A 16,149-nucleotide genomic window follows, 5' to 3' on the forward strand; every position below is an offset into this window, starting at 1 on the left:
AAAGAAAGCTGCAGACTTTCTGCAGAAAATAGCTATGGTGAAAGTATGGCAGTCAGAAAAGTGATAGGGGGTGTACTCATCCTAATTCTTGGTGCCAAAACCAGACTTGGCCCTGAGGCCCATCCTGGATCTCCGGGCCCTAAACAGATGCATCAAGACAAAGGTTTCAGATGACAACTCTACAAAAGAATATCCCACACATCAGAAATGGGGACTAAATTACAACAATAGACCTCAAGGAAGCATACCTACACGTTCCAATGAACAAAAGAGATAATTTTTTGAGATTTGTGATAGGCAAGGTTCATTACCAGTTCACGATTTTAGGCTTCTGGATAAAACTGGCACCCAGGGTAGTCACGAAATATCTGGCCATGTGGTGGCGCACCTAAGAGAAAGGGGATCCATGCCAACACCTACCTGGATGACCGGTTCATAAAGGCAATATCGTACCAGCAGTGCAGTGACAACACAAACAAGGTCATGCATACACTGCTTAAACTTAGCTTATCCATCCCGCTGGAAAAGTCATCCACGGTACCTGAAAGGGAAACAATTATTCCCTCAAGCCAGACTGCACTCCGAAGAGGAGAGAGCCTTCGTAGTAGTGAGGAAGAGGGTACAAGCAATGGCTCAAGAAGTTTGCTTCTACTGGAGAGGGCACGGTCTGACAGTGAAGACAGTGAGGACACTCATGGGCATGATGGAGTCAAGCATTCCACTCATTCCAAATGCCAGACTTTACGTGAGACTAGTCAAGGAATAGCTACAGAGACATTGGCCACGGACTGGGAAAATCTTGTGTATTACAAAGAGTACACAAGGAAATACAATGGTAGAACAGCAAGATCATCACAGCAGGCAGACCTTTCGGATAACCAACTCCCTTGGTTACCATTACAGTAGATGTAGTACACAGGATGAAGGGCGCAGCTACACAGACTGAATATCAGGACCCTGTAGATACCGGAGGACATACCAAAGTATATAAACATGGAACTCACGACAATGTCCCTAGCCCTCACGGGCTTGCAGTCACAGCTGAAGGGCGTTACATGATCACATGCACTATCCAGCCTACCACAGGAGATATGGATGTTACGCTACAAAAGAACATTGCACTGGTTGCAAACAACCTACTAGGACTGGAAAACACAGAAACAGACAGACAAAGCGGGCAAAACAGCGTGTCCCACGAATGGGAACTAAACGTGCAAATACCATGACTGGTCTTCATGAGGTGAGGAACACCAACCATGGATTTGTTTGCAATGGAAAATTTAAAATGCCAAGACTTCATGTCTAGGTACCCAAACCACCGGTCACTGGGGAATTCTCGGTCCAAAAAATCCTCTGCAAGATTTGCACATGCTTTTACACCAATCCCTCTGGTACTGAGTATAAATAGGCAACCATGACCCTCATTTTCTTTGCAATGGGCCAAACAAGTTTTGTTCTCTGAACTAGTGGAACTGGTGCAGGGAAATGCAATGCCGCTACAAACACAACAGGCATTTCTAACTGTGCAAAGACTTCTACCCGAACCAAAAACACTTAGCTTGGCTTAAAATACCTCACACACCTACTGGACAAAAGATTCTCCGTTACAACGCTTAAGGTACACCTGGCAGCCATTGTAGTGCACACACGGTGTCATAGGGAAGAGTGTTTTCCAAACTCTAGAGGTTAAACATTTCCAGAGCAGAGAAACATGGGTGGGGCTAGCCAGAGCAGCACCCACACCCACATGGAACCTCGGTCTGGTCCTCACACAGCTGATGAAACCAACCTTTGAACTCCTGTGCTATGCAGAACTGTAATTTTTCACCTTATAAACGGTCTTCCTGGAGGCCATAGTGTCACTATACAGGGTTAGTGATCTGCAGGCACTAGCAGGAATCATACATTCAAATATGCATGGACTAATTTTCCGGTTTCCGGTCACCCTAAGTCGCAAGCAGAACACTCCATACATGCTGGATGTCAGGAGGGCTGTGATGTACTACATTCAGGAAACCAAGCTAATACGGAAGCCCTACCAGTTCTTTATCTCATTTGCCCTACCGCCTAAGGGGTCACTAGCAATTAAGGCAACCATAGCAAGGGGGATAGTCCAGTTAATACAAAGATGCACACAGAGCAGGTCCTACATTAGAGGAGCGGCTAAGGGTGCCCACCACAACGTAAAAGGGGCAACACTAACTTTCACAGCTAATGTCTCAATCAACGGCTTCTGCATGACTGCTACGTTGTCAGTACAATCCTTTACCAAACTTTACTGTATCGAAATCCAAGCAAGTAAGGAAACACTGGTACAACGGACAGTACTCAACCAACTATTTGCAAATACAAACTGGTTCTCTATCCAACCACCTACTGAGCTAGAAAAGCTACAGAACACTACACAACTGATGCACAGCATGTGAATCCAGAAAGGTTCATGCTGCAAAACAAAATGGTTACTTACCTGTGGGAGTAGTTTCACAGATGGAAGACTTTTTGGATTCGCATGTGACCCTCCTACCACTGCTAGAAACAAGTATGGAGATTTGGAGCCAGGAGGAGAGACAAAGTAACCAAACATAAAGGAAGCTACAAACATAAGGGTGCCGGATAAAAGAATCTAAAGATGGCGACCACGCAATGGAGCTTCCTGGGTGTACCTCTAATCTCATTAAGGAGGGATACCCAATTACAATCAATAAATAAATAAGGAAGGACAAGGAAACTGAGACCATTCTGGGCCCGACCACTGAATAGGGGAATAATGACCAGCATGTGAATCCAGAAAGTCTTCAAGCTGCAAAACTACTCCTACAGGTAAGTAAGCATTTTATTTGACCATCTCCTTGGTCCCACCACCTTCGAGGATGCACTGCTTTCGTATCTATTTCAAAGACCCCTTTTTTCAAACTCAAACGTTCTGGTGGACGAAGATTTGCTACATTAGCCCCCTGCTTATGGAACACCTTTCCCCTGGAAATTCGGTCCTGCCAAGACCTTTTACCTTTCCGGAAAGCATTGAAGACCTGGCTTTTTAGACAAGCTTTTTAATCTACCTTTTCTACCTCTGATTGTGTTACTGTCAATTTAGCGCCAAGAAACTAATCAGTGTTAGTGCGCTCAATAAATGATTTAATAACATAACATAACATAACATAACATAACATAACAGATGCGGAATCTGCTGGTATAAGTATCCATCGGAAGAAAAAGAAAAAAGTTACTCCCGTTCAGTTACAGTCAGTATAGTGGATATAAGCAGATTTCTCCCAATCTTCCTTCATATTACTTGATTGCTCATAATAAGGTCCCATATTTGTTCTGAAACGCCTTTTGTCAAATTCATCTGCCTTGTCTTCACCTTAGGGGATTAGGAAAATAAACCTGGCTTCTGATGTTTGTGTTCCAGGATGTTACTTTGTGTGACTCTGTGTCATCATGTCTGGGGTGATAGCTAAAGTCATGGTGCCACCCACTGGTGCAGAAGAGCTGTTACAAAATTTCTGGATCAGAGCCACTCTAGCACCTGTAGGGGATTCAATCAAGACATGAAGAATACATCACAAAGATTGTTACTGAAAAGTAACTTGTTCTTCTAAAGGATACTTCTAACCGCAGATGCCGTCCCTTTAGAATATCCAGAGACTTCAGGCTGGATCTGGAGAATATTCTCAGCAATGCTCCTGCACCATGTGAATCTGTGGTGACTCAGCAGTGTCCAGGAAGAGAGGACCAGAGCTGCATATAAATAAGTGCCACCCCGGCGCTTATATCAGTTTCTCAGATCCTTGCTTTCCGCGCCCTTCGATTTGGATCCAGAGTTCTGTTCCCAACTTTGTCAGAGTTCAGGCAACTTAAAAAAAAATATATATATATATAACTAAGCTCCCACGAGGAGCGAAACGCGTCATGGAGGGCACTTGCCTGAGACATTTTTTGCTGAAATAAATGTCTACACTACTTTGCCACAATCTTCTGTGTGGAGGTCTTTGATTTGCCCGGGAGGTATCGAGAGGTCCGTGCCTGCGTGCTGCCGTTCCTTGAAGGGGGACGGGCAGGAACTGTTTTGATTGATGTATGTATGTATATATATATATATATATATATATATATATATATATATATATATATATATATATATTACCTACTGGCTGTCGCCAGTAGGTATATATAGTTAGGACCTAGTTACCATAGGAAATTCCGAACATTCTATTGGGAATAACTTTGGCGCCGATTGAGGGATCTGACTGTAATTTTCCTTAAATTTGCCTCGCTGCGCTCCGCTCCTTTCCTGAAAGTTTCGGGGGGATTCGTCAAGCGGGGGCCTAGAAAAAAGGGGGTCCCAAAACGTGTTTTCCCCATGTTAATTTCCATAGGGACATTCTGACAAGGCTACAGCTCGAACGGCTGAACAGAATTACACCAGATTTGGCAAAATGGTAGGGACTGGTATGCAGCAGTGCCTTTTGTATGTTTGGTGTAAATCCCTCCAGTAGTTTTTGAGAAAATTGAATTTGACATTTTTCAAATGGCATTTTCTATGGGACTTTTAGACATGGCTACAGCTCGAACGGCTGAACGGAATTACACCAAACTTGGCAAAATGGTAGGGACAGGTATGCAGTAGTGCCTTTCCTTTATTTGGTAAAAATTCCCTCCAGTAGTTGTTGAGAAAAGTGAATTTGAGCAAATTATATATCTATATGCGCTCAACATTCTATTGGGAATAACTTTGGCGCCGATTGAGGAATCTGCGTATAATTTTCCAGAATTTTGTCCAGCTCCGCTCCGCTCCTTCCCTGAAAGTTGCAGGGGGGGTTTGTCAAGCGGGGGCCGAAAGGGGGGTCCCAAAACGTGTTTTCCCATGTTAATTTCTATGGGGACTTTTAGACACGGCTACAGCCCGAACGGCTGAATGGAATTACACCAAACTTGGCAAAATGGTAGGGCCTGGTATGCACATGTGCCTTTGCTATGTTTGGTGAAAATCCCTCCAGTGGTTCTTGAGAAAATTGAATGAAAAATGTTTCAAATGCCATTTTCTGTGGAACCTTTAGACACGGCTACAGCCCGAATGGCTGAACGGAATTACACCAAACTTGGCAAAATGGTAGGGACAGGTATGCAGTAGTGCCTTTTCTATATTTGGTGAAAATCCCTCCAGTAGTTGTTAAGAAAATAGAATTTGAGCAAATTATATATCTATATGCGCTCACCGTACGCGTACCGTACGCATACGGTACGCGTACCGTACACGTACGTGCGCGTACCCTTACGTGCGCGAGCGAGTTTCTGATTGGCTGGCAGTCGACTGTCAACATTCCAAACTGTCCAAACCAGGAAGTGTTGGCCACCATCTTGTTTTTCAGGAGAACAGAGGCACAAGAGAGCCCAAAACAAGAGTGGAAAACACAAACAGGGGGCTGGGTATAGACCCCCCAACCCTGTAGCCCTTCTCAGGGGGTCCCAGAAGGACCCCCCAAGGGCAAAAAAAAAAAAAAATTTCGAAAAAATCGAGGGGTACGCACACCATGCGCCTACCCCACGATTTAAAAAAAATAAAAATAATTTTATTTTGCACTTGGTGGTCCTTCTGGGACCCCCTGAGAAGGGCTAGGGGGTCAGGGGGTCTCTACCCTGCCCCCTTTTCGCGTTTTCCACTCTTGTTTTGTGCTCTCTTGTGCCTCACTTCTCCTGAGAAACAAGATGGCTGCTCAGGTGGTCCCAGAAGGATAATAACATATATAAACATTATCCACTAATAGAATTAGCATTTACAAAACCTTTGAAATTTATTGAAAAAAAATATAGGTTTCACGCCTGATATAGTTAGGAATTAGCATTTAAAAAACCTTGCAAATTCACTGAAAAAACCATAGGTTTCACGCCTGATATAGTTAGGAATTAGCATTTAAAAAACCTTGCAAATTCACTTTAAAAACCATAGGTTTCAGGCCTTATATAGTATTATAGTTAGGAATTAGCATTTAAAAAACCTTGCAAATTCACTTAAAAAACCATAGGTTTTAGGCCTTATATAGTTTAGAATTAGCATTTTAAAAACCTTGCAAATTCACTTAAAAAACCATAGGTTTCAAGCCTTATATAGTTAGGAATTAGCATTTGAAAAACCATTGAAATTGCTCCTATATAGTTAGTTGTACTAACTATATTTCGCACACCCGCAATCCACTGCTGATGATGTCACATATTACATCATTCATGACATGGTCAGTGACATCACTGATGACATCACTAATGACATCTCAAATGACATCACTGATGACATCTCATTTGACATCACTGATCACATCACTGATGATATCATTCATGTGATAATACGATGCACCTCCTCACACTCTAATATAACCTTTGATACACCCAGTGTGAAATACAGACTACCATTCTTCAAACCATTGACACACCAATACCAGTTACTACATACGCACTCACTGATTCCTAGGTCTACACACACATTCACTCATTCACCCATAGAATCACTCATACATACAGTCAATCATCAATACACTATAATATGCATTCATACACCTATACAGACACTCACACACTGCCACTAGGTCTACATACATACTCATTCACCCATAGAATCACTCATACATACAGTCACTCATCAATACAACACTATCATATGCACTCATACACCTATACAGACACTCACACACTGCCACTCATCCATGGAATTACTCACACACCAAGTCAGTCATGCAAAGAATCAATCACACTTCCATTTCCTCAACTATACAGTTATACACACAACACCTTACTTATTCAAACATATACTAACACATACTTACTCTCTTATACAATCACTGATACAAGTACACAATGATCCATACAGCCACTCGCACATTCACTGGCTCTCATGTATAGTTATTTATATATGCCAACTCTCACATGCACTGTGTTTTACATATGTACTTACTTGGACATGTAGCACTGAGATATCCATTCACTCACCAACACACCCATGCACACAGCCAACCACCCATATAGCTGTTTCCACATGCACTCTTGAACTCATACACATAGTGAATCAACTGCTCACACATCTATGTACAGAGTCACACACCTCCCAGCCACCCACCCACCCACACACTGTCTCCCATTCAAATACTTGAGCAAGCCACCAAAACCCATATAGCCACTCATATAGCTACTGATCAACACATGCAGCAGCTTACACAACAACAGGCATACTGATGCACACATTCAGACAGTTTAGTCACTAACCCATGCATTTAGTAAGACACATGTAATCACTCACTCATACAGTCAGTCACGCACCTACTAAATCCTTCATCCAGACACTTATGCATCCACTCATTCTTCAATATGTAAAACATATTTAAACTTTACAGAAACACACAGTCACTGGATGATGTCATCAGTGATGACAAATGAGATATCATCAGTGATGTCATCAGTGATGTCATCAGTGATGTCATTTGAGATGTCATCAGTGATGTCATCTGTGATGTCACTGACCATGTCATGAATGATGTAATATGTGACATCATCAGTAGTGGATCGCGGGTGCGCAAAATATAGTTAGTACAACTAACTATATAGGAGCAATTTCAATGGTTTTTTAAATGCCAATTCCTAACTATATAAGGCCTGAAACCTATGGTTTTATTAAGTGAATATATATACATTTATATATATATATATATATATATATATATATACATATATATATATATATATATATATATATATATACACACATACACACACACACACACACACACACTCACTCAGAGGGAGGATGATGTTCCTGAAAACAACAGCATTCAAGCCAAGCCGTGACTTCCAGAAACAAGATGTCAGTCATGGATCTGTATGACGTGTGTCTCTGGGGTTTGGGCTCCAGTCACTAATCAAAGTCACTTGATAAAGGTGCTCTCATGCACCCAAATGTGCTGCAGGAGTATGAGGCTAGCCTCTCCATCGCAGAACATAAGAAGTCTCTGTAGAAAATAGATCCTGCTTCAAGTAGTCCAGCCTTTCACAATCTTGTTCAACTGGTCCTTTGCCTCAGTTTTCCTGTAAGTTGAAGATGAATAAGCAGAAGGAGGCCAAATTGTTTGCAACCCCATCCTGCCACTTGAAACAGACAAGAAGGCGTGAGGGCATCAATGAAAGGGTCATACATCACAAGCGTGTTCCAGCTCTAAATGGTCCTGGAATGTCCCGAATTCCTCAGACTTTGCCAATCCTACAGCAAATTGTGGCCTTCAAGGAAGCCATGCTTCAGCTAATTCTGGCGCTTTGATCTCCCTCTATTGCACCTTCAGGCCCCACAGAGCTTGAAGGAGCTCCAGCTGGAATTCTGCTGGGGGCCACTACCGCAACGCTCGCATGACAGCAGTGCCTGGGCCTGGTCTGAAGCTGGGTCATGGTAGCACTGCTGACTGCCAGCCTAGGACCTAATCCCGGTATCTAACTCCAAGCAGTTGACAGCTTGCTTCACGTCTGTGATATGCTATGAAATCCCAAAGGTGCAACTCGACTCTACCTCGATACCACCACTATCAGAGGCTGGAGACCATATTTGGGTCCAGCTCCAATACATCTTAGAGTATGCAGAATGTTCCCCTTGACACAGAGGAAACAGACAACCTTCTCCCCCTTAACTATACTATGTGGGGTTATTCCTGGATTTACAAAATGCCAGTGAACTAGACAGATTGCCAGAGACTGAGCTAGACTCGCCACCCATAGAAGAATGTTCATTTTTTGTAGTAGTTGTGCAAATGGCAGCAGAAACCAAGGCTCAACCAGGTCCAAATTCTTCGGAGCCATTATTACCATTCAACATGGCTCTGTCGGACACCTTATGGCCATTTGGTCTAAGGTATGCTTGCACCCACCAGTCAGTCAACTTGTTGCTAGGCGTGAATAACAGGAATTTTCATAATTTAGCGTTATTCTCGCAACGCACAATTACTGATAAATTTCAAATTCCACTGGCGGAATTTTTATCTTTGCATGGGTTTCTTAAGAACCACGGCACACCACTTGGCACCCAAGCATACCCTGCAGTGATTAACATTTTTAACCACTGTAGAATGCAAGGGTGCTGAGTGATATGCAGTGGTTTCTAAACTTTAGAAACCACTCCATATACCCATCGGTGCCCTTGCATCCTACACAATCACTGCAGAGAAGGCAAGGGCGCAGAGTGGTATTTGGCTGCGCTGTTTTCTTAAGCAAAATGCATCCTCACATCCATTTTTAGGTCTCGGCTAGAAACACGCGAAGCGCGTTCTCGCCAGAGAACTATAGCGATCATTTTAGCCGACAAAACGAGACAAGAGCTGTGCACGCGCGCAGCATTGTGAATGGGAGAGGGAGCGACAAGAGCTGGCCACACGCAGATTTGGTCGCGCGCACGCTTATGGCGCCAGCGTCTCTGCCGCACGCCAATATTTGCTCTCTTCCTGGCCTGCTTGCATGGCGTGCGGTGCCACTCACCTCGGGCACGGGGCTGACGCAGTTATTCACACAGCTCTTATGATGCACCTCGGGCACGGGGCTGACGTAGTTATTCACACAGCTCTGATGATGCACCTCGGGCACGGGGCTGACGTAGTTATTCACACAGCTCTGATGATGCACCTCGGGCACGGGGCTGATGCAGTTATTCACACAGCTCTGATGATGCACCTCGGGCCCGGGGCTGACGTAGTTATTCACACAGCTCTGATGATGCACCTCGGGCACGGGGATGACGCAGTTATTCACACAGCTCTGATGATGGAATCTCATTTACATTTAGCAGCAGTTTGATTGTATTTATTTTGGGCCGTATTGTTTCCCCAGAGTGCACTCGTTTCCTTTTGTGTGTCTTTACTGACCACTGATAATGTGAACAACAATTGTGTTGACACAGCCACCGGTATATAATTATTCAACTATTTCGATCTGGCTGATTGCTGCTGTGTCTTCAATTATTAAACAGCGTGCATCACAGAGTACATTTGTACTTCTCATTTCCTCCAGCACCTCCATGCTTTGCTTATTAAACGTAGCTAATATTCCCATGCTCGTGGCACAGCATTGAAAGCATTAATTTCATTTTGCTTTTAAAAATCAAATTAAAGTTGTTGGTAGAGCTAATAACTCACCTCGGGCACGGGGCTGACGCAGTTATTCACACAGCTCTTATGATGCACCTCGGGCATGGGGCTGACGCAGTTATTATTCACACAGCTCTGATGATGCACCTCAGGCATGGGCTCACAGCTGTTATTATTCACACAGCTCTGATGATGCACCTCAGGCACGGGCTCACAGCTGTTTTTATTCACACAGCTCAGATGATGCACCTCAGGCACGGGCTCACAGCTGTTATTATTCACATAGCTCTGTTGCACTCTCTAATACTCTTTACTAATAACTCTCTCCTACTCACTATCGACTTCTCACTCTACTACTTACTGTGTGTGTGGGTGCTAATGCAATAGGTCTTGCATATGCACGTGATGAAGCTATTGGCAATGTATATGACAATGCCATTTATTTATGATTGTAAAAATAATGAGCAATGCCAATAGCTCTACCTTTAATGCTGCTGAGACCATTGTATTGTAAATGCTGTTGGACGAGAGGGTACATTTTCAACTAAGAAAATTGTGCCATGTGCACACTCTGCCCCTTTGTGGAATTCCACTGAATCCAGTGGAATTTTAGTGAAATTCTGTGTGATTCCTCTGAATCAAACTCAGCGAATTTCCTACTTGTTGCCAAATTACAGACCACCCCTTGTGATCATGATTTTATGATGATAAGGCACTCTACCTCTGAAAAGACGGGTGATACAGGCATCATCAAGTAAATGCACTCCTAATTCCTTTCTGACCAATTTTACAGATAGAGAGCAGAGGCATATCAATGTCTTCGGAAAGAGATAGTTCTCTTTGTCCAGTTATGCCTGAAGATCCTTAAATGCGGTGTGAGTTCTGGGCAGGTACCGCCATGTTTTATGGGACATGGCCAGCGAACCCTTGCTGGCCCTCCCGGAAGACCTCAGGACCTCGCTGGCTTAAAGATACCTGGGGGCTTATTTACAAGCCCCTTGCGCCGCAGGTGTGTCACTTTTTGTGATGCATCGACGGCGCATTTTGCTGCCCCATATTTACAAGGACAGGATAAGTCACCCTGTGTGGCTTTTCCTGTCCTTGTAAATATAGCCCCTTTACACGCAGCACTTTGCCTGAAAGGGGTGTTCCATGGGTGTTGCTGTGGGTGTTCCCACGCAACACCCATGGAACCGGACACATTTCCAGATTCACGAGAAATTGTAAATGCGTCTGAATACTACGCCTGCACAGGGGGAGGCGTAGGGTGGCGCAATGAGGAGAAATGTATACATTTCTACTCGTTTTGTTCCCTCTTTTTATGTGTGCTGCATTCTGCAGCGCATATTGAATGAAGAAATCACTTCTTATGATTGTTTATGAGAAGGAAGTTGTCTCCTCCCGCACATAAACAATCGTTAAAAAAAATGATGTTTTACAAGTTCTATGTCTGCTAATGCAGCACATATATAAGTTGAAGGACGCCATTTCAGATTGTTTTTGTGCAGGAAGTATACACACCCTAGTGACAGTGGAGTCCTCCAAAACATTGTTGGAGAACTCCACTGTTTCACTATGGTGTGTATACACAAATATAACGTATCCATTACTTTAGGTTGACCCTCCTGGCAACTCTAAAATATCATTTGTTTCTGATTTAAACTCCTTCTCCAAAGCAGTCTAGGGCCATCTTTCTTTATATTGTATTGTACCCAGGTCCTGTGACGTTTATTGGTTTACCCCATTATTTTGTAATGTGTACATCGGCGCATGGCAGCTAATTGTGCACCAGCGCAGGGGAGAGCAAAGGGATCCGTCATATTCTTGTAGATATGAGGCATCCCTGTGCTTTGAAAGTGCCACAGCGTGGCAGAGCCAAAGGGCTTGCGGTGCAGCGCTGCGGCACTTTCTTGTAAATGAGGCCTCTGATTGTTAGGACATGGTGAGTATGTCTCTCTTGCAGGTTGATACCATGTAATGTGTGGGCAGAGCTGTTGGTGTTAGTGTACTGCTTAGAAGGCAACGCCTGGATGCCTGGTTATCAGGAGATGATCATGTGTCACGTATGGACATGCCCTTTGATAGCTATAGATTTTTTGAGGGAGAAGGCAGATTCAGTGCCAAGCAGATCCAGCATCGGTAGAGGAAGTTTAGTGGTTATTCCAGGAAGCTAGCCTACAGACACCAGCATTCCAAACCTGTGCAGAAGGAGCAAGACCACCACTTTTGAGGCAGATGTCGCTGCGGCAGAGGGCGTTCGCACCAGCAGAGGTAGCTCTCCTCTAGCTCTTCCTCCCCTGTTGTATCAGCTACCAAGCCATTTTCATTTGCCTTCAGAGGCCCATGCTCAGCCGCTCAGATGCATAAGACATTTCCTGCTCAACAGTACCATCCCGCCGCACAGATGGATCTTAAAATCTTTGCTACTTTTTCCAATAATTATTTAGCAGAGCTGCCAACAGATGTCCCTGGAGGATAATAATGTAGGATTTATTCAATAATATTGAATGCTATCATTTTCATTTTACCTACACATAAATAGCAAGAAACAGTAAAGGATCTAGAGTAAGTACTGAATTTTAACACTTCAATGAATATATATAGAAAATATCTTAATACTCCATATTGTCAGAAAAAGACTTCAAATCAGTGAATAAAACTCTGAGTACAGTTCTGTATTTTCAAAATGTTTATGATATGGATATAGTATGCATTAGAAAATGTGGTTACCATGAATATTATTTTTAACCATTTAAATTATGATATGAAGGGCATATATTTTCTATTTTGTAGATAAAGATATATGTGAATTGTAACTGGGCCTGATGAAGCGGCAAGATAGTTGTGAAACGTGTTGGCTAGCTCTGTTAATTGTTTGTTGGTAGAATTAAGGAAATAGATTTATCTAAGTTAATGAAGAGGCTTGAAATCCTTATTTCAAGGTTATATCATATTTCTAAATGCCAGATGTGGCGGACCTAGGTTGATAGGGGATGTTCGCCGATTAAATGAATTGTTGAGGTATCCCAATTGTAGTCACCTCGTCTTTTTTCAAATTTGTTCTACATCATTCCGATCCCAATCAAGAACCCCTCTTGCCCAATAACTGCTATCCCACCTCTCAAACTGCATCCAAATTAAATCAATTTCAACCTTCCCCTCCTTTTTTTGCATCCTCCTCTCCAGCTCCGTCTCGCCAATTTCTTCACTCTAGAATCTTCACACCCACCTTCTTCCCTAACCTCCCTTTGTATGTTCCTTTTCTGGTACCCAGTCCAACACTGTTTTTACCACTTCCCCTACCGAAAACTGTATGACAACTGCTATCTAAATGGACTTTCCTACACACCTATGCCTTATATGGGGATACATTCAGTGTCACATAAAACCCCTTCAACGTTGATGACATTACTTCACCTTTCTCTAATTCCAAGTGTGTCAGAGATAGTCTATTTGCTCTCAACTTACTTACCAATGTAATTAACACTATCAAAACTGAATAAAGCCAATCTCTCATTGAGCAAATTAGCCAAAATCAGAACTTTATTTAATGATCTTACAAAGACTAACTCTGAAAACATGATTCTTTATGATTCTAGTAGTCTTGATGCCTTTTGACCCATTCCCAGACTGTATGCTTAGACATCTGGATAGAACTGCCACCCCTCTTGTACCACAAGAGGTAAAAGATAAACTTGATGTTTGACAACAAAAGTCCATGGTATCTCCTGTTTAACTTCGTAAAAAAGACATTCATCACCAAACATCTCCAAATATCTATATGTCCCTGTTCTACCTAAGCCACGAGTAGTAGTCAGTAGGTAACCAGTAGTAAGTAGGGCCCAACATCAGGATGTGGATAACATCAGGCTTTATTCAAATGTACAGCGCCCACGACTTTCCAGTCAGCTCGGATCTCCACTGTAACTGCGGCTGTCGTTGAAATTCTCGCACACCTTTCTGTCCATCTCGCGGATCACAATAAATAACAAAACATACATCCCAACATCACCTTCTCCCCTTTAAAACCAAAAACGTAAACAAAAACAAACAATAAATATTTGCAAGATTAATTGTAAACTTCTGTTAATACATTAAATGACCACTAAACTTACTAGCGACCGTTATTTTGCAAGACCTAACACATCTCCTGACATCACCTTTGGGGTCTTGGCCGCTGCCATTGCTGACGCTACAGAATCACTGACCGCAGAATCAATGCCCTCTCTCCGTGCTCGCAACGTCTCCACTGGTTGTAACCATCATGACCAATCAGAGTTAGCATTGGAACAAGTTCTCGCACAAATGATGATCTTAGCTTGTTGATGAGTGAGTTTTACCAACTTCCTATTAGTCCACCTCCCTTTACCATCAAGCAAAACTGCACCTTTACCAACTTTTCATACTCTCACAGATAACAATTATTTGGATTAATCCTTTCTTGGCTCTGACAGGACTTTTGATTAGCAGACAATCCTCGATAGTTATGCTTTTATTGCACGCATTGAATTTTTTTTTCATCAAAGTCACATTTCATTTTAGCTTGACTAAGAATCTCTTTTGAAGCAACGTCTTTGATGTTTTGTGTATGCTGACATTTTGTTTTTTTTACCTGTTCCTTCAGCCATGTAGGAAACAACCCGGTGTGAAATTCCCTTCCCCTCAGTAGGAAACAAACATTTGCAATGCGATAGGTCTCGCATTATTAAAGTTTGAGCTATTGGCATTGTTAAATAATGCAACACCAATAGCTCAAACTTTAATAATGCAAGACCTATTGCATTGCAAATGCTTGTTACTGAAATACCACTAGACCATGGTATAAAATAATATAGCCAAATGTACTTTGTTACTCTAGGGCAGATTTTTAGGTCGAGTTATTTATAACTTGAAACCTATTGGGGCTAAACTAAGAGCTAAATTAAGCTCTCAAAAAATGCGGATTTCCAGAAGTGCATGTGTCCCGTGCACAAGCTTCTATCCACCTGCCTGCCTGCCTCGCATCACCACATCAAAGCCAGCCATCTGTTGCTTCCCCTGAAGCTTCCCCCAGCGTGCGCTCGGCCTTGGGCATTTCTCCTCCCCTAATTATTCACTGCCCACGGCCGGCGGTACTTTCACTTTCACAGCTGCCAGGCCGTGTCTCGCATTTCTCCTCCCCCTCCCAGTGTATTAAACTTGTTTGTATAGCGCACTTATGCAGTTCTTACGGCAAACATTCAGAGTTTGAGCAAATTTTGTTCCATGCAGTCCACATTTATTTATTGTGGAACCTTAGGTATATTTCAGAGGTGTGTTCAATACACTTGTGTTACAAAGCACACATGTCCGCAGCAATGAGACTGCATGTTTGTGCGCAGGGGACCTTATGAGACACACCAAAGCGCAGTTTGTGCCAAGGCATGCCTGAGGAGTCTGTAGTCCTGCAAGGACGTACATGCACAAGAGGCACCTAGACTATACTCCCAGTGTCCACAGTAAACTGCCCTATTCTGTTGTATATTATGAGCATCTACTTAACGTAATCTGCAATTGAGTTCTTTAATTAACTTGGACCCACCCTTTCATTTGTGGCCTTTCCAAAGCTGTTCTCTTGTATCGATCCATTCCAGTGGCAGTCCACACAATATACAGCCAAAAGCTGTGGAGAAGTAACTTGTATTGAAAACAATGTCCAAATGTGTCTGGAGAGCACCAGAGCCACGCTTGTTCTGAAACAGAACCTACAATGCCGCCAACGTTCACGTTTCATGTAATATTTATTATGTGGCGAGCTAGCAGGATGAGCAGGAAATTTACTTATGGGGATGAGAGCTCATATCTTAATCTGTGATGACTCACCTCCGACCAATTACATATGTGGCAAGTTATCCCCCACTGCATACGAGAAACACAGATACATGAACCTCTTCTTTTATTGAGTGAAAGATCAAGCAGTTTACGAATTCCCTGCCTACTGGTGCATAGGTCAGGTTTCCCAATGTGTTCCAAGAGGTTATAGATGACGGTTAATTGCATTGCAATGCAAACGTTGAATTGGTTT

Source organism: Lissotriton vulgaris, chromosome 2_1 (assembly GCF_964263255.1).
Source record: "Lissotriton vulgaris chromosome 2_1, aLisVul1.2, whole genome shotgun sequence".
In the NCBI taxonomy this organism is placed as follows: domain Eukaryota; kingdom Metazoa; phylum Chordata; class Amphibia; order Caudata; family Salamandridae; genus Lissotriton; species Lissotriton vulgaris.